Here is a 22590-nt window from a genome sequence, read left to right on the forward strand (position 1 = left end):
GGTGATAGCTCATTGTTTTCATTTACAGTTCCCGGATAATTATTGATGTTGAACACCTTTTAATATACCTAATGGCCATTTGTGTGTCTTCAGTGGAGAAATACTTACTCAGGTCTTTTTGCCTGTTTTTAAATTGTTTGTGGTTTTTTTTTATAGTTGAGTAGTGGTTTGAAATATTTTCTTTGTAGGCTGTTGTTTACCCTGTTATTTCCTGTGTTGTGCAATAGCTTTTTAGTGTGATGGAGTCCTACTTACTCACTAGTGCTTTTGTTGCTTGTGCTTTTGATATCACATCCAAGAAATCATTGCCAAGACTAATGTCATAAAGCTTTTCCCCTATGTTTTCTTCTGGGAGCTTAACAGTTTCAGGACTTATACTTAAGTCTTTAGTCCATTTTGAATTTATTTTTGTGCATGTAGTGACATAAGGGTCCAATTTCATTCTTTTGCATGTGGATATTCAGTTTTCCCAAGATCTTTTTTTGAAGACACTTCCTTTCCCCATTATGTATTCTTAGCACATTTGTAGATTAATCCACCATATGTTTGTGGGTTAATTCCTGTGTTCTCTATTCTGTTCCTTTGAACTACGTCTCTGTCTTTATACCACCACCATTCTGTCTTAATTATAGAAGCTTTATAATACATTTTGTTTTTTGTTTGTTTTGTTTTTTTGTTTTTTGTTTTGGCTTTGTTTTGGTTTTGGTTTCTTGTTTTGTTTGTTTGTTTGTTTTTTGTCTTTTTGCTATTTCTTGGGCCGCTCCCGCGGCATATGGAGGTTCCCAGGCTAGGGGTCTAATTGGAGCTGTAGCTGCCAGCCTAGCCAGAGCCACAGCAACACGGGATCCAAGCCGCGTCTGCAACCTACACCACAGCTCACGGCAACGCCGGATCGTTAACCCACTGAGCAAGGCCAGGATCGAACCGGCAACCTCATGGTTCCTAGTCGGATTCGTTAACCACTGCACCACGACGGGAACTCCCTATAATACATTTTGAAATAAGTAAGTATGATGTCTTCAGCTTTGTTCTTTCTAAATGTTGTTTTCACTATTTGGGGTCTTTTGTGGTTCCAATGAATTATAAGATTTTTTTTTTCTATTTCTGTAAAAAAAAAAAATGCCACTGGGATTTTGGTAGACATTGCATTGAATCAGTAGATTGCTTTAAGTAGTATGGGCATTTTAACAATACTGAGTCTTCCAGTGCAAGGACCTAGGATGATTTTCCATTTATTTGTGTTTTCTTTAATTAACTTTAGCCGCATTTCACAGTTCCAATGTACAAGTTTTTGTCTCCTTGGTTAAGTTTATTCCTAAGTATTTTTTCTTAATAATGCTACTGAAAATATGATTATTTTCTTAATTTTCTTTCCAGATTGTTCATTGTGAGTGTATAGAAAAGCAATTGCTTTCTTCTTCTTCTTCTTCTTCTTCTTTAATGGCTGTATTTGTGGCATTTGGAAGTTCCTGGGGCTAGGAGTCAAAAGGGAGCTACAGCTGCTGGCCTACACCACAGCTACACCAACACTGGATCTGAGCTGTATCTGCAACCTATGCTGCAGCTTTTAGCAATGCCATATCCTTAATCTACAGAGTGAGACCAGGGATGGAACCCCCATCCAGATGGACACTATGTCGGATTCTTAACCTGCTGAGCCACAATGGGCACTCCAAGTAATTGCTTTTTAAATTTAACTTTTTAATCCTGAAAATTTACTGAATTTTTTAACTAGTTCTAACATTTTTTTCATAGAATCTTTAAGGTTTTCTACATAAAAAATCACATTAACTATAAGCAGAGATAATTCTACTTCTTCCTTTCCGATTTGGATACTGTTTATTAATTTTTCTTGCCAAATTACTCTGGCTAGGATTGCTAGTACTACTTTGAATAGAAGTGGTGAGAGTGGTTATCCTTGCCTTGTTCCTGATCTTAAAGGAAATTTTTCAGTTTTTCACCACTGAGTATTATATTAGCTGTGGGCTTGTCTTTATCACATTGAGGTAATTTCCTTTATCACATTGAGGTAATTTCCTTTATCACATTGCCTTTATCACATTGAGGTAATTTCCTCCTAGTCATAGTTTGTCAAGTGTTTTTGTCCCAAAATGAAGTTGAATTTTGTCAAATGCTTTTGCTCAATCCATTGAGACAATTATGTGATTTTTATCTTCAGCCTGTTAATGTGGTATAATCATATGATTGATTTTCATATATTGAAACATCCTTACAGCTTAACCATAAATTCTACCATATTATGGTATATGATTCTTTTAATATGCTAGGAGACTTTGGGGATTTCTCTAGCATTTTCTGTGTATATATGTTCTCTGGATTTGTGTGTGTAGATTCCAAATTAGAGAGCTTTCCTAATTTCTTTTTTGAGGAGCTCATAATCTATTGTCTCCCTAGTGTCTCTCTGCTGTACTACTGGCTCTATAAAGCAGTAGATTGTTGCAAACACCCTTGTTTTCAGCCACTCCCAGGCGTCTAGAGTATCCTGAGTCCTGTCTGTGCCCTAATTCATGCTACACAGAAACCAGTCCTTCAGGTAGCATCAATGAAAAGTCAGATCACTGGACATACAATCCAGTCTTCCCTTTTTCTCACCACAGAGTAGGTAGGATCTGAGAGTTTCTTCCTGATCACATGGCTTTATGTCAGGAGGAGGGATTATAATGAGACTGTGTCACAAATTTTCCTAATAGATTTGATGTGGTTGGTTTTGCGTACTTACCTGTGGTCCAAAAGCCTCTTAAATGATTCCTGGATTTCTATTCTTTTCTTTCTTTTTCTTTTTGTCTTTTTAGGGCTGCACCTATGGCATATTGAAGTTTCCAGGCTAGGGGTCGAATCAGAGCTGTAGCTGCTGGCCTATGCCACAGCTACAGCAATGCTAGATCTGAGCTTCGTCTGAGACTTAGACCACAGCTCACAGCAATGCTGGATCCTTAGCCTACTGAGCAAGGCCAGGGATCAAACATGCATCCTCATGGATACTTGTTGGGCTCATTAACTACTGAGCCACAATGGGAACTCCTAATACCTGGATTTCTTAAAAAAGGAAATGGTTCATGTATTGTTGCTGAATAAGTGTCTCTGTGGGAGGAAGGAGAATCTGGGTCTTCCTATTCCAGCACCTTGATGATATCATTCCTTGTTATAAATTTTGAAATGCCATTAATTTGACTGATAGCATTGGATGAGACACATTTGTATCTTTTAACTCACTCTATATAAATCTTTAGAATTACAGAACAGCATAAATAAAAACAAATTAAAGGAATATGTTACATCCTTTAGAGCATATCATAGGAATTAAAAAATATAAAATATCATTTTCCAAGTAAACCTTTCCATGGCTGGTACCATGTTAAGCTTTTCATCCCCTCCTTCTTACCTGTTTAAAATATATACAAAATAAAGTCATAGCTCCCTTTCTGAGTTAGCACAGAAAATAATGAATCTGACCCTATGTCCACTTGTATTATTTTTATTTTCCTTTTTTTAGGGCTACACCTGCAGCATATGGACATTCCCAGGGTAAGAGTCAAATCGGAGCTGTAGCTACTAGCCTATGCCACAGCCACAGCAATGCAGGATCTGAGCTTCATCTGTGACCTACACCTCAGCTCATAGCAATGCTGGATTATTTAACCCACTGACCAAGGACAAGGATCGAATCCATATCCTCATGGATACTAGTCAGGTTTGTAACCACTGAGTCACAATGGGAACTTCAGATCTCCACTTTTTGTATCTGGAAATCAACTTCCCATTTTTATACAAGTATTTTAAGTTAGTTTCAGAAAAAAAAATGTTTTAGATTATTGCTCTGTGTTGTAGAGACTTAGGTTTGAGGGACAAAATGACAAGATTTCTTGGTCTGATTATGGTCCAAGTAGAAAAAAAACAAAGATGAGTTACAAAATTTTACCCTCATGCAGTTATGTTTGAATTAATGAATTATCACGTCTGAGTACCTTGTTGATTGTTTATTGTTTGAGTTATTGTGCCATCTGAAGTGGTGTAGGTGATGAATAAAAGTACTTGATTACATGAGTTTTGTATTTCATATGATAGGGCAAAAATTTTTTTTATCTATTTCTGGTTTACCTTCAACTCTGCCACCATGATCTTTATTGTAATACATATGTAGGTAGGGAAGTGTGGAAATGGCAGATAATTTTCTGATTTTATACTGAGTGTGCAAAGTTTTGAAAGAGTGTACCCTTCAGAGAGCTATATACTCCATAAAACTGGAACAGAAAATTTGAAACACACTGTTCTGGAGTTCTTATTGTGGCTCAGTGGTAACAAACCCAACTAGTATCCATGAGGATGCAGGTTCGATCCCTGGCCTCACTCAGTGGATTAAGGATCAGGCACTGCCGTGAGCTGTGGTATAGTTCAGATGTGGCTCGGATCTGGCATTGCTGTGGCTGTGGTGTAGGCTGGCAGCTTCAGTTCCAATTCGATCCCTAGTTTGGGAAATTCCATATGCCACTGGTGCAGCCCTAAAAAGACAAAAAACAAAACAAAACATTGTTCTTATATCTCATATATGTAACATGCATAAATGTAATTATATATAATATATTTATAATGGAATACTTTTATCTAATTACACAATTATACAGTATATATATACATATTGTATATATATACTATATATACACACTATATGTTATAATGATATATAAGTTATATATAGTGTGTATATATATATAGTGTATATATTTGTTCTCTCTCTCTCTCTCTCTCTCTCTATATATATATATATATATATATATGTGTATATATATATATATATTCAGAAATTTTGGAGAGCCATAGTATCTAAGTTGCACAAAACCTAGGGATTTGGCCCATATGCCTGAATAGTCTGCAGAATTTTTTTCTTTTGGGAGAATCCATTAAACATTGACATCTTGCAAGCAGATTAGCTTAAAATATCCACATGAACAATGATGAAATATGCAGCAGATTCATGACCAATGTTTGTACTTACTAGCCTGTTCCTGAGTCATCAACCTAATGGAATGAACAATGTGGAAGAGAAAGGCTTTGCACGGCATTTGCATTGAATTTGCTAAAGACATCTATTATTTCAAGCAGGGTTTAAATAGAAAGGTAAATATAAACTGCTTATAGCATTTTCATTTAAAATACTGATATTAGCTAACAGATATTAAATATTTCTACTGATATAGTTACTTTTTTAAGTGTTTTGCCATATTGAACCAATTTTTTTTTTTTCTTTTTGCCACCCCACAGCATATGGAGTTCCTGAGCCAGGGATCAGATCTGGGCCCCAGTTGCAAACTATGCTGGGGCTATGGTAATGCAGGATCCTTTAACCTACTGTGCTGGGCCTGGGATCAAACCTACATTCTAGTGCTGCAGAGATGTTGCCAATCCCATTGTGCCACAGTGGGAACTCCTGAACCAACTGCTTCTTGCACAAGATAAATGAAGGATGATTATGATACCGCATTTACAGATATGGAAATTAAACCACAAGGAGCATAACCACACAGATAGACATGGTGGCATCAGAAATGAAATTAGACGTTTTTGTTGCAGAGCTTGTTCTCTTAAATGTTAATAAATGGTGAATCAGAAGATAGTCATTGAGTCTCTAAATTATAGTTACAAATTCATATATAATATATACATATGTACTATCTTTAAACATATATATGTATGTATAAGGCTAATGATTTGTTTAAAGAATATTGAAAAAATATAATTCCCTATAACAGATTATTTAATAAGTTTGATTATTAAATGTTATAGTGCTTAGTATTATTAAATGATTGTTGTTCAGAAGAGTCACTCCTTCTGAGTAAATAATGAGAATGGAAATCTGATTTATTACAACAAGAAACAAATAATGTATTGATTTAAAAATAACTGATACCTTTTGCTCATATTCATTATTCATCTCAGAGTATTATTTGTTTACCATGCTTGCGTGTATACCAGAATGTACTTTTCTCAAACTACATTTATTTTCTTTACAACGGTAGGAAACATCAAAATATTTTTATTTTTTAACATGCATATTTTAACAATATTTTCCCTCTTGAAGTGTCTCATTAAATGTTGTTTTACATATATGTATACATATATGTACATATGTGTGTTGTTATCTGCTTATGTGTATATATATGTGCGTGTGCATGTATAAGTTTAATGTTTGTAATTTTAAAGATATTAATACTGAAAAATCTTGCATGTCTTAGCAGTAATAAATTATCACCCTATTAAACAATTATTATTATTTATTTTTCTGGAGATGGCTCTTGGGTCTTTTGGCAACATTCTTTTCTCTTTAGTTTTTTTTTTTTTTTTTTTCCTTTTTAGGGCTGCACCTGCGATACATGGAGGTTTCCAGGCTAGGGGTCGAAACAGAGCTGTAACCGCTGGCCTACACCACAGCCATAGCAACATCAGATCTGAGCCATGTCTGTGACCTACACCACAGCTCATGGCAACACCAGATCCTTAACCCACTGAGCAAGGCCAGGGATCGAACCCACAACCTCATGGTTCCTCGTCGGCTTTATTTCCAGTTTTTGAAATGCAGTGTTTCCTTGTTTTCAACCTAGTGTTTACATTTAACTGTTCAACCCCTTTAAATGAACTGAGCCTCATTCAGTAAGGTATAGTACTATGCATTGTTGTGTGTCAATACGAATGTAAAGATTTGACTTCTCTCAAAAATGAATTAATTAGTAAAAGAAAGTCTGGTAATCTCTAGTGCTGTTTATGAAATGTATCCCATTACTCAATTTCTGGCCACATGGTAGGCCCACTTTCCTGCTCCATAATCATGTGACTCGTTTTGGTCAATGAAATATGACAGTGACATATAACACTTCAAGGAGGAAGCTTGAAGAGCAAGTGCATGATAGGCCTGTTATCTTTTCCCTACTAAAGTGATCATAAAAGCACAGATTGTGCTTCTGTCAGCTGGGTTCCCTGTGTAGATACAATAAGCCAAGATCCCCTGCCAACATTACATTTGACATGTACCATGTACAAGAAATACACTTTTTTTTAAAATTGGAGCAAGGATTGTTTTTACTGCAATATAATCTTGCCCATCCTGAATGGCTCTGAAGTTTCTCAAAGAGCATGGTGCTCTTATAATAAAACTCCTAAAATAGCCTCGGTACAAGGCAGTAAAGAGCTAAGAAATTATTACTGGAAAATGAAAGGAAGGAGTTTCTTATTATGCAGTGGAAAAATATGTGGTAAAACTCTCAACTCCAATAATAAAAAAATTAGGTCAAGTACCTAATGAACCTGTAGCTCCATGGGAATAAAAGAAATAATGTCAGTAGTAAGTCTTAGATGCTGCTGGTTGTGTTAATAAGGTGTTACTGACAGGTGAGCTGACAAAATAACTGAATGATTTGCAAGCAGGAATGAAAAAGCATAGAGAAAATCTTCAAATTTAAAAAGGCAAGTGATTCTCAAACTCAAACAGTAAAAGAAGTGTTTAAGAAATGCTTTAAGCAAAAAACAAAAAGGGGGGGGCTTATTAAAACTCAGAATTGCATGAAGGATCAAATCAAGAGTTGCTCATCATACAAACTGTTGAAACATGGGAACAGATTAGATTACTTCGGAGTAAATATCTGAGCCTCACAATGAAGATTGTAGTAACTTTCAGTTAAATAAAATGTCTCAGGAAAAGAATAAGAGCATAGTCGCACAGTATCAGCAATTAAGTCCAGAAGAATAATCACAGGGTCTAAAAATCAAAGAACATTGCAATATATGTAAATCAGACCATCTTGCTGTATATCTTAAAACTTTTATAGTGATATGTGTCAGTTATTTCTCAATAAAACTGAAAACAAATCAAAGAACAATAGCAAATAGGAAGGGTTTTTTGTATTTATTTTTTTATATTTACTTATTTATTTATTTGTCTTCTTAGGGCCGCACCTGCAGCAGATGGAGTTTCCCAGGCTAGGGGATGAATTGGAGCTGTAGCCGCTGGCCTATACCACAGCAATACCAGATTCAAGCCACATCTGCAACCTACACCACAGTTTATGGCAACACCGGATCCTTAACCCACTGAGCAAGATCAGGGATTGAACCTGAGTCCTCATGGATACTAGTCAGATTCGTTTCCACTGAGCCACAATGGGGACCCCTGTTTCTGTCTTTTTAAATCAAAGAACTGAGGGTGTGCCTCTTGGCACAGGGAGCTGACTGAGGTGAAACAGTCAGAAGCTGGCCAAGTTCTTCAGACATTGTAGAATAAAAGAATGATTTAAAATCACACTTAGTTCTTAAACTTTATATGAATAGGAAGAAGACTTTTAAAAAAACAGACAAGGAGGACATACTCTTCCATGTCAAATTCTCTAAGGCTAATAGGGAAAACAGAAAGGGAAGGATATCTTGGGCAGAACCAATGGCTCAGAAGAACTATAGCTTAGGGAGCAGAATTAGAGCCTAACAAAGGAAAATTACCTACCCATTGTGTGTAAGTTCCTTACATAATCCACCCTGTAAGATTTCAGAACTAAAATAGACAAGTGATTACTATATACCCTCCTATTTTTCTATTTCTAAATAGGAGTATTTATTGAATATAACCACCGTTCCACCAGTGATACTGGCTGACTGCAGGACAGATAACCTTCCCTTTGTCATAAGTTTTCAAATCGAGAGGAGACAAATCAGAACCTGATGTAGACTTTTATATATCATCAGCTGTAGTAGAAATTACTGATTTTCAACCAGAGAGACACTGTTAGCTCCGCCAACACTCCAGAAAAGCCACACTACCTCAAAAAAGACTGACCAACAACACCAGCACTCAGGAAACATTCCACGGCAGTGACAAGGCAAACACTGCCTGGCCACAGAGAGTACAACTCCACCATGAAAAAGAAAACAACAAACAAGATGAAGAAGCTGAGAAACCACCCCCAGTTAAACCAACAGGAGAACTCACCTAAAACAGTCAACAATGAAACAGATCTCTGCAGTCTGACAGACCTGGAGTTCAAAAGAGAAATAGTGAAGATACTGAAGGAATTAAGAGAAGATATGAACAGTATTGCAGACACCCTCAGAAAGGAACTATAAAATATAAGGAAGAGCCAAGAAAAACTAGAACATTCATTTGCAGAGATACAAACTGAAATAAGGGCAGTAAAAACCAGAATGAATAATGCAGAAGAATGAATGAGTGATGTGGAAGATAGAATAAAGGAAATCACCCAATCAGGTCAGCAGACAGAAAACCAAATCAAAAAACAGGAGTTCCCGTCGTAGCGCAGTGGTTGGCTAGTCCGACTAGGAACCATGAGGTTGCAGGTTCAGTCCCTGCCCTTGCTCAGTGGGTTAATGATCCGGCGTTGCCGTGAGCTGTGGTGTATGTAGGTTGCAGACGTGGCTCGGATCCCATGTTGCTGTGGCTCTGGCATAGGCCGGTGGCTACAGCTCCGATTAGACCCCTAGCCTGGGAACCTCCATATGCCGTGGGAGCGGCCCAAGAAATAGCAAAAAAGACAAAAAAAAAATAAAAAATAAAAAAAAAACAGGAAAGCAGTATAAGAGTTCTATGGGATAATATAAATCAGGCCAATCTACACATAATAGGAATTCCAGAAGGAGTAGAAAAAGATAAGGGGATGGAAAATATATTTGAAGAAATTATCGCTGGAAACTTCCCAAATCTAAAGGATACTGAGTTCAGGATACAGGAAGCACAGAGGGCCCCAAACAAGTTGAACCCAAATAGACCCACACCAAGACACATTATAATAAAAATGGCAAAAGTTAGTGATAAAGAGAGGATCCTAAAGGCAGCAAGAGAAAAGCAGAATGTTACCTACAAGGGAACCCCCATAAGCTTATCAGCTGATTTCTCTACAGAAACTCTACAGGCCAGGAGGGAATGGCAAGAGATATTTAAAGTGCTAAAAGGAAAAAATATGCAACCTAGAATACTCTATCCAGCAAGAATATCATTTAAAATAGAAGGAGAAATAAAAATTTTCTCCAACAAACAAAAGCTAAAAGAATACAGCCATACAAAACCCAGGCGAAAAGAAATACTGAAAGGGCTTCTCTAAACCAAAAAGAAAGGAAGGAAAGAAAGGGAAAAAAAAGAAGAGAAAGAACTAGGATTGAGGAAACCACAATCAGAGAGCAGTCATTCAAATAAGCTGGCATACAGATTTAATCATGAACATGTTTCAAACAAAATAAAATTAAAAAGAAAACAAAAAGAGTCATCAAAATCATAAAATGTGGGCAAGGGATGTTAGGAAATAAATAACCCTTTTTGTTTGTTTGTTTCTCTTCTTAATTTTAATATAGTAATGAAGTGCTTGAACCTACAGGACCATCAGGCTAAAACACACAATTATAGGAAGGGTTAGCATACTCAAAAAACAGGGCAACCACAAGCCAAAACCAAACATTGCATTCACAAAAAATGAAAAACAAAACAAAACAAAACAACAACACTCAAACAGATAATAACCAGAGACCATCCAACCAAAAAAAGAAAGGAAGAATGGAGAACCATAGAATCAACTGGAACACGAGGTTCAAAATGGCAATAAATAGTCATCTATCAATTATCACTTTAAATGTCAATGGACTGAAAGCTCCAATCAAAAGACACAGAGTGGCTGAGTGGATAAAAAGGCAAAAACCTTCAATATGCTGCCTACAAGAAACTCACCTCAGGACAAAGGATACGTATAGATTGAAAGTGAAGGGGTGGGAAAAAATATTTCATGACATGACAGGAAAGCAGGAGTTGCAACACTCATATCAGACAAAATAGACTTTAAAACAAAAGACATAAAGAAACACAAAGAAGGACACTATTTAATGATTAAGGGATCCATCCAAGGAGAGGATGTTACTATCGTCAACATATATGCCCCAAATACAGGAGCACCCAGATACATACAGCAAATAGTAACAGACATAAAGGGAGAAATTGATGGGAATACAATCATAGTAGGAGACTTTAATACTCCACTCACAGCAATGGACAGATCCTCTAGACAGAAAACCAATAAAGCAACAGAGATTGTGAAGGAAACAATAGAAAAGTTAGGCTTAATTGATATCTTTAGGACACTATATCCAAAAAAAAATCAGAATACACATTCTTCTCAAATGCACACAGAACATTCTCAAGAATCGACCACATATTGGGACACAAAGCTAACCTCAATAAATTTAGGAGCATAGAAATTATCTCAAGTATCTTCTCTGACCACAACACCATGAAATTAGAAATCAACCATGGGAAAAGGAAAGAGAAAAAACCTACTACATGGAGACTAAACAACATGCTACTAAAAAACCAATGGGTCAATGAGGAAATCAAGAAGGAAATTAAAAACTACCTTGAAACAAATGATAATGAAGACACAACCTCTCAAAATCTATGGGATGCTGCGAAAGCAGTGCTCAGAGGGAAATTTATAGCAATACAGGCCTTTCTCAAAAAAGAAGATCCCAAATGGACAACTTAACCCTCCACCTAAACGAATTAGAAAAAGAAGAACAAACAAGACCTAAAGTCAGCAGAAGGAAGGAAATTATAAAGATCAAAGAAGAAATCAATAAAATAGAGATTCAAAAAACAATAGAGAAAATTAATAAAACCAAGAGCTGGTTCTTTGAAAAGGTAAACAAAATTGACAAACCCCTGGCCAGACTCACTAAAAAGAGGAGAGAAAGAACCCAAATCACCAAAATTAGAAATGAAAAAGGAGAAATCTCAACGGATACTGCAGAAATACAAAAACCCATAAGAGAATACTATGAACAACTATATGCCAACAAGTTTGACAATCTGGAAGAAATGCACAATTTTCTAGAATCTTACAGCCTGCCAAAACTGAATCAAGAAGAAATAGACCAACTGAACAGACCAATCACTAGAAATGAAATTGAAGAGGTCATAAAATCACTCCCTACAAATAAAAGTCCAGGACCAGGTGGCTTCACAGGCGAATTCTACCAAAAATAATAAAGAGGAATTGGTGTCCATCCTCCTTAAACTCTTTCAAAAAGTTGAAGAAGGAGAAATACTCCCAAAGACATTCTATGATGCCACTATCACCCTAATTCCAAAACCAGACAAAGATACCACCAAAAAAAGAAAACTATTGGCCAATATCATTGATGAATATAGATGCAAAAATTCTCAACAAAATCTTAGCCAACGGAATCGAACAACATATGAAAAAAATCATACACCATGACCAGGTAGGGTTCATCCCAGGTTCACAAGGATGGTTCAACATATGCAAATCAATCAGCATCATACACCACATTAACAAAAGAAAAGTCAAAAATCCTATGATCATCTCAATAGACGCAGAAAAAGCATTTGACAAAGTCCAACATCCATTCATGATCAAGACCCTCACCAAAGTGTGTATAGAGAGAACATTCCTGAATATAATCAAAGCCATTTATGATAAACCCACAGCAAATATAATATTCAATGGGGAAAAACTGAAAGCCTTCTCACTCGAATCTGGAACAAGACAGGGATGCCCACTCTCACCACTGCTCTTCAACATAGTTTTGGAAGTCCTAGCCACAGCAATTAGACAAACAAAAGAAATAAAAGGCATCCATATAGGAAGAGAAGAGATCAAACTGTCACTGTATGCAGATGACATGATACTATACATAGAAAACCTTAAGGACTCAACCCCAAAACTCCTTGAACTGATTAATAAATTCAGCAAAGTAGCAGGCTATAAGATTAACATTCAGAAGTCAGTGGCATTTCTGTATACCAGCAATGAAATACTAGAAAAGGAATACAAAAATACAATACCTTTTAAAATTGCACCTCACAAAAATCAAATATCTGGGAATACACCTGACCAAGGAGGTAAAGGACCTATATGCCAAGAAGTATAAAACTTCAATCAAAGAAATCAAAGAAGATGTAAAGAAATGGAAAGATATTCCATGCTCCTGGATTGGAAAAATCAATATTGTGAAAATGGCCATCCTACCCAAAGCAATCTACAGATTCAATGCAATCCCTATCAAATTACCCATGACATTGTTCACAGAACTAGAACAAACAATCTAAACATTTATATAGAACAACAAAAGACCCAGAATCCCCAAAGCAATCCTGAGAAACAAAAACCAAGCAGGAGGCATAACTCTCCCAGACTTCAAAAAATAGTACAAAGCCACAGTCATCAGGATAGTGTGGTACTGCTACCAAAACACACAGACAGACCAATGGAACAGAATAGAGAATCTGGAAATAAACCCTGACACCTATGGTCAATTAATCTTTGACAAGGGAGGCAAGAACATAAAATGGGAAAAAGAGTCTATTCAGCAAGTATTGCTGGGAAACCTGGACAGCTGCATGCAAAGCAGTGAAACTAGAACACACCCTCACACCATGCACAAAAATAAACTCAAAATGGCTGAAAGACTTAAATATATGACAGGACACCATCAAACTTCTGGAAGAGAACATAGGCAAAACACTCTCTGACATCAACATCATGAATATTTTCTCAGGTCTGTCCCCCAAAGCAATAGAAATAAGAGCAAAAATAAACCCATGGGACCTCATCAAACTGAAAAGCTTTTACACAGCAAAGGAAACCAAAAAGAAAACAAAAAGACAACTTACAGAATGGGAGAAATTAGTTTCAAATGATGCAACTGTCAAGGGCTTAATCTCTAGAATATATAAGCAACTTATACAACCCAACAGCAAAAAAACCAATCACTCAATGGAAAAATGGGCAAAAGACGTGAACAGACATTTCTCCAAAGAAGATATACAGATGGCCAACAAACACATGAAAAAATGCTCAACATCGCTGATTATAAGAGAAACGCACATCAGAACTACCATGAAATACTACCTCACACCAGTCAGAATGGCCATCATTAATAAATCCACAAATAACAAGTGCTGGAGGGGCTGTGGAGAAAAGGGAACCCTCCTGCACTGCTGGTGGGAATGTCAACTGGTACAGCCACTATGGAGAACAGTTTGGAGATACCTTAGAAATCTATACATAGAACTTCCATATGACCCCGCAATCCCACTCTTGGGCAACTATCCGGACAAAACTCTACTTAAAAGAGACACATGCACCCGCATGTTCATTGTAGCACTATTCACAATAGCCAGGACATGGAAACAACCCAAATGTCCATCCACAGATGATTGGATTAGGAAGAGGTGGTATATATACACAATGGAATACTACTCAGCCATAAAAAAGAATGACATAATGCCATTTGCAGCAACGTGGATGCAACTAGAGAATCTCATCCTGAGTGAAATGAGCCAGAAAGACAAAGACAAATACCATATGATATCACTTATATCTGGAATCTAACATATGGCACAAATGAACATCTCCACAGAAAAGAAAATCATGGACTTGGAAAATAGACTTGTGGCTGCCTAATGGGAGGGGGAGGGAGGGGGAGGGAGTGGGAGGGATTGGGAGCTTGAGCTTATCAGACACAACTTGGAATAGATTTAAAAGGAGATCCTGCTGAATAGCATTGAGAACTATGTCTAGATACTCATATTGCAACAGAAGAAAGGGTGGGGGAAAAATGTATACATGTAAGGATAACTTGATCCCCTTGCTGTACAGTGGGAAAAAAATAAATTATTAAAAAAATTCTACCAAAATTAGCTTACAGACTTAAAAAAAAATGCTACCTTTTACTTTTGCTGTTATGACCTTAATGTTAAATATTTGGTTCTTGGATTTGGCAATGAGTATATTGTTTTGGAAATCAAAATCTCCTAAAATCCAATCATGGGGTATAAATATAGCAAATAACTATATAAATAGCTTGTCATATGGTGTTAGGTTCTATGAAGAAATTAAAAGCAAGTGTAATGGAAAAAAAAGAATAAGCATATGATTCTGCCCATTTTCTTAGAGGTGATCACATTAGGTATGGTGAAATGAAGAGTCTTACAATCTTGTTTGCTCAATGTCTTTGATGAGCAAAACTCCTAGAGACCCACACTGGCCACATAACATGAGCAAGAACAAAAATTTGTTAAGTCACCAAGATTTGTGGGGTATTACCACAACATAACCAAGACAAACTGACTAAGTAAGTGCATAAGGAGTATTTTCAATTAATCCCATTAAGGATTTCCTGCTGTGGCACAGCAGAAATGAATCTGACTAATATCCATGAGGATGTGGGTTCTATCTCTGGCTTGTCTCAGTGGGTTAAGAATCCGGCATTGCTGTGAGCTGTGGTGTAGGTTGCAGACATGGTTTGGACCCCAAGTTGCTGTGGCTGTGGAGCAGACCAGTGGCCACAGCTTCAATTCGACCCCTAGCCTGGGAACTTCCATATGTTACAGGTGTGGCCCTAAAAAGAAAAAAAAAAATTAAACTAACCCCGTTAAAATAAATGAAGTCATATAGAAAAAGTTTTTTAACTCAACAATAAAAATAGGGAACATCAAAACACTAGAAACTTCAGTGGATTTATGAAAAACAATCTGCAAAGAAATATATTTCCTTAATTTCATAATGCTGAAAACAACAGAATGACTGAGGAGTAGAGACCATTATATCCACACTAACATTGCCTTGCTCAAAGAGGTACAGGACAAAGACAGGATAAACCATACTGTATTTGAGAGGTCCACATCTGTTTTCTCTCTATGTGTTTGGGAATAGGCCCTGGTTTTGTAAATAATAAAAAATACAGAACCAATAATGCAAGGCTTATTTTAAAGTTATGATTGGTACATTCATTTGTACTAGGGAAAGACAATGAGCATCGCCTACCTGGATTTCTCCATGCACTATATATGGAAAAAGAATTCTAATTACAATGGATAAGCTTCTAGCTAAAAATATCTCCAATCTAGCTCATCTCTCATATTATCATATAATGTTAGATCACTAATCTGATCAAGGAATTAGAAATTTAATTATAAACTTATAGTTTTAAATACAGATGGATGGGATTTCTTCTGTGGCATAGTAAGTTAAGGACCTGATACTGTCACTGCTGTTGCTCTGGTAGCTGCTGTGGTGTGGGTTTGATCCCTGGCCCAGGAAGTTCTGCATGCTGTGAGCATGGCCAAACAAAAATATATAGATGGATGAATAGATGCATGGAGAAAAGGATAGATAGGATGGTAGGTACAGAGATAGATAGGTATTTAGATAGAAATAGACATATATATATATATATATATATATATATATATATATATACACACACACACATATACATATATACACACACACATATATTTATATTGGGATTCTGGACCAAACTCGATTTTCCATAATGGACACTAATGGTTAACTGGAATATTTTGTGAAAAGTTTTTTTTTCATTAATGTTAATATCTTGACTATATTAATATAGTTATGTAAAAAAATGTTCTTGTTTTTAGGAAAATACATTGCAGCTATTTATAACTGCAACTTACCCTTAAAGGTCTCAGATATTTGAGAAAAAAATACAGCTGACCCCTAAACAGCATGGGTTTGAAATGTGAAGGTCCACTTATACTTGGATGTTTTTCAATAATAAATACCACAGTACTAAATGATTTGTGGTTGATTGAATCTGGGGATGTGGAAAAACTATAAATTATATATAAATTAACCCCTGTGTTGCTCAAGGGTTAACTGTATATACATACATAGACATACACATATATACATACATGTTTACAGATAAGCAGAGAATAAAAAAGCCATTGTGGAAAAAATTTAACATTTGGGAGAGCTTTACACTGTTTTTTTGCTGTAAGCCTAAAATAATACAACAACAACAAAAAAAGAATGAAAAAATAAAATGTCAAGGTCAAAATTTTCTTTCATGCTTTCATTTTATTTGAGTGCCCTTTCATATTTGACATTAGTCACCACTCCTCTTGAGAACTCCTTTTCCATGAAATGCATGATACTAAATTCTGTGATGTTATATGCACTCCTCAGGTCATTAAGAACACTGCTTTTCCCTAGAGTTTCTGGCCCTTTTGTTCTATATATTCCCTAACTAATAGCATCCAGTTCTGTGGCTTATATTACCACTTGGAAAGTTAAAGAGTTCCAAATTCATATCTCAAGCCCATATTCTTCCTTGTATTCTTCACTTCTTTAATTTCTTACTGGATGCAGTCATCTTAATTTTCCATAGGCAACTTATTCAGAAAATGTTCAAAGCTGTATATGCTATTTTTCTCTTGAAACCCAATTGCTATATTTCTATACTTATTAATTACTAATTGGTCACCACAACCAAAAACACGGTATCATCCTAAAACACATTCACGAAGTTCTATACTGAAAACACACTAAACTCTCTTGTCTCCATTCAAACTGACATTCATTCATTCAATGTTGATATTCATTCATTCTATGTATTCAGCATTGGGACTAGAGCAATGAACAAGATATATATAGGTTACTTTTAATGAAGCTTGATTTCTAATGGGAAAAGACAACAATTAGATATAAGTCCTCTTTACCACTTAAAGAAGTTTGTATTAGCAAGTAGCATACAGATTCAGTATAGAAAATCTGGAAAATAAAAGGAAAAAAGAGCAATTAGGATTTTTTGTTGTGGCCAGTGGAAACAAACCTGACTAGTATCCATGACTTTGTGGGTTCTATCCCTAGCCTCACTCAGTGGGTTAAAGGATCTGGCATTGCTGTGAGCTGAGGTGTAGGTCGCAGATGCAGCTCAGATATGGTTTGGCTATGACTGTGGCAGCTCCAATTCTACCAATTCAACCCCTAGCTCTAGGAACTTCCATATGCCATAGGTGCGGCCCTAAAAAGCAAAAATAAAATAGAATTTAAAGAGAGAGAGAAATTCATCACCCCTTAATCCACTGTCATCATTAACATTTACTGTCACCAGTGTGATCACTTGAAAAAGCATTTGTGATCAAGACTTACCACCTTTTTTTTTTGCTTTTTTTGCTTTTTAGGGCTACACCTGAAGCATATGGAGGTTCCCAGGCTAGGGGTTGATTGGAGCTGTAGCCGCCAGCCTACACCACAGCCACAGCAATGCCAGATCCTTAACCCACTGAGCAAGGCCAGGGATGGAACCTGCTTTTTTAGGGCTGCACAGTACTAATTGATTTGTGGTTGATTGAATCTGGGGATGTGGAAAAACTATAAATTATACATGAATTAACCCCCTGGCATAGATGCCAGTCAGATCCATTCCCACTGAGCCATTATGGGAACTCCAAGACTTAACCACTCTTCTGCTTAAAATTCCTCAGTAGACCTCCACTGGCCATCAGTTAGCTTGCAAACATCCTGACAAGTCTTCACATTATTTCATACCATGGCCTTTGCTTACCCCAAAGCTCCTTTTGCTTGTTTGTCCTATTCTCACTCCCCCAACATTCCTCATATTTTTTCTGGAGCCATCTTGAATAACTTGATTTTGCCAGAATGCCATACTATACTTTTTTACATTCTGGTAGGATACCACTGGACCTGGTGCATATTTGTACAATGAGAATGCCACCCATCGCAGATTTTTATTTATCTCCTTCCTTACCAAGTTCCTGAAGGTAGAAAAGACTTACTCATCCTTAAGTTCCCAGCACTCATTATACTTGATTTATAGTAGGTGTCCACAAATACTTACTGAAATAATTAAATCAAAGCACGGTCATATGTATTATCTCTTAAATTATGGAACAAACAAAATGTATTTTGAATTTTTAGAATTTAGTCACTGCAGCTTGTTATTAGCAATAATTACACTGTCTTGAGGGACAAATGTAATTACTAATGTCCAATGTCATCATAATTTAAACATAATTATTGAAAATCTGCAAAACACTTCCCTCATAAATATAGCATCCAAATATAACAATGCCTTTTCAAAAAATGCACTTTCATTCAGCTTTCAAATTCTTACTAATTTGACATTCTATTTATTTCTTCAGAAGAACCACGCTCAATAAATACACAAATCAATGTATTAATTATTTGTGCTTTTGTGTTTCTTTTTTGGCCCTGCAGCATATGGAGTTTCCATCTCAGCCACAGCTATAATGTCAGATCCTTAACCCACTGTACTGGGCCAGGGATTGGACCTGTGTCCCAGTATGCCAGAGACACCCGCATCGCATTGTACCACAACAGGAACTCCAACTGTGTTTGTAAACTGTCTGCTTTGACCAGTATACTTTAAACTTGGCCCTAGGCCTGGGGCAATCTTGAAGGTGAGGTAGATCATTGGTATTCTTTTGGAATGAGTATTTACTTTTTTTTTTAATCCAATGAATTTTATTGTACCTGTAGTTGTACAACCATCATCACGACATAATTTAGACCATTTCCATCCCAAACTCCCAGTCCATCCCTTCCCCCCAACCTGTCTCCTTTAGTAACCATAATGGGCATAGCACTTTTTGAAACTAAGAGTTAAAATACAGCACCTTAACACTTCTTAGTTTTTTTGTATATAGTAAAGTATACAAACCCCACTGATGGAATCACTTCTAAGGAGAAAGGAGGAATACAGACATAATATCTTTCTTTGTTGTATTTTGAAATGAAAATAAATGTTGAGGGTCCCCTCATGCCTTTCCTTCCTATAAGTACTTAGGAATAAAAAAAAAACAAACTATTTTTTGTCTTTCTTATTTGAGAGGTGCATATTAAAATTACTGTTATCTGTTGTATGCTTTTCTAAATAATAGTTCTTTAAAAATTATTTATAAAATGTATAGATTTTATTCACATGTAGAGGTGTCTGTAAATGGAATCCAGTATGAAAGTGTGTATAGTTGGTATATTTCAAAAATTGAGTGTGTTTTTGCTGAATGTACAAAGAAAAATTTACAGTAAGGGCAAAAACTTTAAGAAGTCATAACAGGAAGGTAAAGAGAATTGGTTAGAAAGGTAAAGAGAATAGGTAAAGATAATTGGTCTTTCTGTCAGTAGGGAAAGATAAAGAATATATGAAATAATAAAGAACAAAGGCTTTAGTTTTTGTTATTGCAGGTTGTTTATCCTCTTTGTTAATTATATTTCAAGCACAGAAATGGCAAAAAAAAATATTCAACTATAAAATTATGGTAGTAAATCATTTGGATAACATTTAATTTCATAGACTATGAAGAAATTATGTTAAATTCTTAAGACAGAATATGGCAAAGACTTGGAAGTTTTAGTTAGACAATTTGCTTAAAATGGTACAGCAAAATGAATTATGTAAACTAAATTAAGTTTTATTGTTTAAAGATTCTTTTAGCTATTCCAAACTACTTATATCTTTCTAGACTCTGTTAACTGCTCATAATCTAGTGAAGGAGAGCAATTTACAAGCTGATTACCCTATGATGTGATAAGAGATTGGAAAGAATGGCATAGATTAGTCTGTATGTGAGTGTACATGCCCTCTCACATTCCTAAAAGTGCCTCTGGGATGGTTTTGCAGAGCAGGCAACATTTTATATGCCTGTTAAAGAGTACATAGCAGTTTGTGAGATAGAGACTGGCAAAGAGGAAATGGTTTTCAACTCAGAAAAACATGCTGAGGAATGAGTGATCATGGTATAGTTAGCTACTCGTAAGATATTTGATATCACCTACAAAATTTTATGTTATCTGTTTTTCTCAAAATAATGTTTTCCCAATATTATTTTATCATGTGATCCTTTCTTCAAATGCAGTATTTGGAAACCCCGTTTGTAAACAAATTATCTCAGATAATCTCATAAACAGAAGCTTTGTTTGATTAGAGTCTACAAAGAACTCCCTCCCACCCCCAATCTCCTCAGGTGATCTCTGATGAGATTCAGAGAAATCTGTAGACATCATCACCCCAGCACAGTTGGAAATTCATTGTCTTAAGTTGTGTGGCCCAATATTATTTGTGTGCATATTTCTCTCTAGTTTACATGTTTGTCACCTCTACTTACATGTTCATCAAATTCTGAGCTGAGACATGAAACATTTTTTTTTCTAATTGCCTGTACATTGCTGCAGAGTTTTGCTGCCACAGCTATTTGCAGCTTAACTAGTGTATCAGGCAGAATGGGTGAGGTTATACTGTTATAACAAACCCCAAGCCTCAGTGGCTTAAGACAACGAAATTTATTTTTCATTCATGCTGTATGTCACAGGGAACTAAAGACTCTGCTCATTGTAAACACTCAGGAACCCAGATTGATGAAAGTGCCTTCCTTAACAACTTCTTCCATGATCGTCTAGACAAAGAGAAGAGAATTTGTCTTTTAAATCTACCGTAGAAGAGGCATATTTCATTTTCACTTTACATTTTATTGTTCAGATAAATCCATGAATCTATGCCAAACTTAACCAGTGTCAGAGAAGTATAATTCAAACATGTACCTGAAATTACAGAAATACTTAGCAAACTGCACTAATGGCTTTTACAATACACATGCCTATTCTTCCTACTGATGAACTTCCTCCTTAATTACAAGTATATTTAATTTATATCTTTTCTTTTTGGTATACGTGTGATTAAAAAGAAGCTCATGGTTCTCTCTCTGAAAGAAGAGCTTCAGAATTTAATAGACAGCTAAATAAGCAACTTGATCTTGGTGATGACTTAAAAGCAGTAAGATTGCCCTAAGGCAGATAATGGCTGAGCAGCAGAAAAAAGGATCCAGTACAAGAAGAGGGAATATAATATAAGGAAGAAAAACTAGAAGGGGAGACAGTCAGTGTAACAGTAGGGTTCCTCTTTTGTCAGTGATGTACTTCCTAGTCTATCCTATTTAACACCAGGAGATTGAATGCTATCCACATTTGGGTTCATCTGTTTTAACTATATCCCCCTAACAATGCCTAAAGTTTATCCTTTTAATATTTATTTAAAAATAAAACTGTTAAAAGTTTCTCTGAGAGAATTCTCACTGTGCACATGTATATGTCTGTCTGTGTGTATACATATGCATATAGTTAACTGGTAAAATCAGTCATAACTAAGTGCAGAAAATTATACAATATATATCTAGCATAAAGCCTGAACTAATTCCTTTTTTTGTGTGGTTTTGTTTTCTATTTCTTTACAGGATGTTGGTGCTGCCTTATCCAGAAGGCATTATAGAGTCTTATCTAGATTGAGGTCTCAATCTTCAGCTGAGGTCTGTATCTCTCACCTGTTGCAACTTCTATGTTCCACATTTTATCATGCTGTGCTAGTTGCTTTAGGCTATCAGAAATGTTAATTGTAGTAATTTGTCAGTGTCCTTCTGCTTGCAGTTGCTTTCATTTCAGTCCTTCAACCTCTTTTCCTGGATAGAGAATTAATCAACTGTACTACTATGTCAATCAGTGTTACCACTTTTCTTCCTAATTGCCATTGTGCTCATCTGTATGATATTGGAACTTCCATTATCACTGGAAAACAAGCACCTCTCCTCTGTTACATCTTTCAGTTACTCCTGCCTTTTTTACTGTAGCCTTTTTTTTCTGCTGCAGTAAGGATATTTTACAGGACTCTTAGTTTCGGTTGAAAATCCAATTTTTTTTTCCAAAAGATATTTCCCCTCCTCTTAAACAG

The 22590-nt window shown here is 36.0% G+C and overlaps 1 long non-coding RNA gene across 2 annotated transcripts in view; it reads right to left on the bottom strand.

Annotated features, from left to right (window-relative positions):
* LOC146394520 (uncharacterized) overlaps window positions 1-22590 on the bottom strand; it is a 319831-nt gene that overhangs the window by 161190 nt on the left and 136051 nt on the right. Inside the window, exon 4 of one of the 2 annotated variants that reach the window (XR_014835590.1) lies at window positions 16888-17600. The exons of the other annotated variant lie outside the window; for it this stretch is intronic. This is a non-coding gene — a long non-coding RNA (uncharacterized LOC146394520). Of the gene's footprint in view, window positions 1-16887; window positions 17601-22590 lie in introns of those variants that run through there. 2 annotated transcript variants of the gene reach the window in all.

The sequence above is a fragment of the Sus scrofa genome, chromosome X, assembly GCF_054392235.1.
Source record: "Sus scrofa isolate SSC_HxYL_T2T_F1_AM1 chromosome X, Sscrofa_HxYL_maternal_Yorkshire_Landrace_v2.0, whole genome shotgun sequence".
Taxonomy (NCBI): Eukaryota; Metazoa; Chordata; class Mammalia; order Artiodactyla; family Suidae; genus Sus; species Sus scrofa.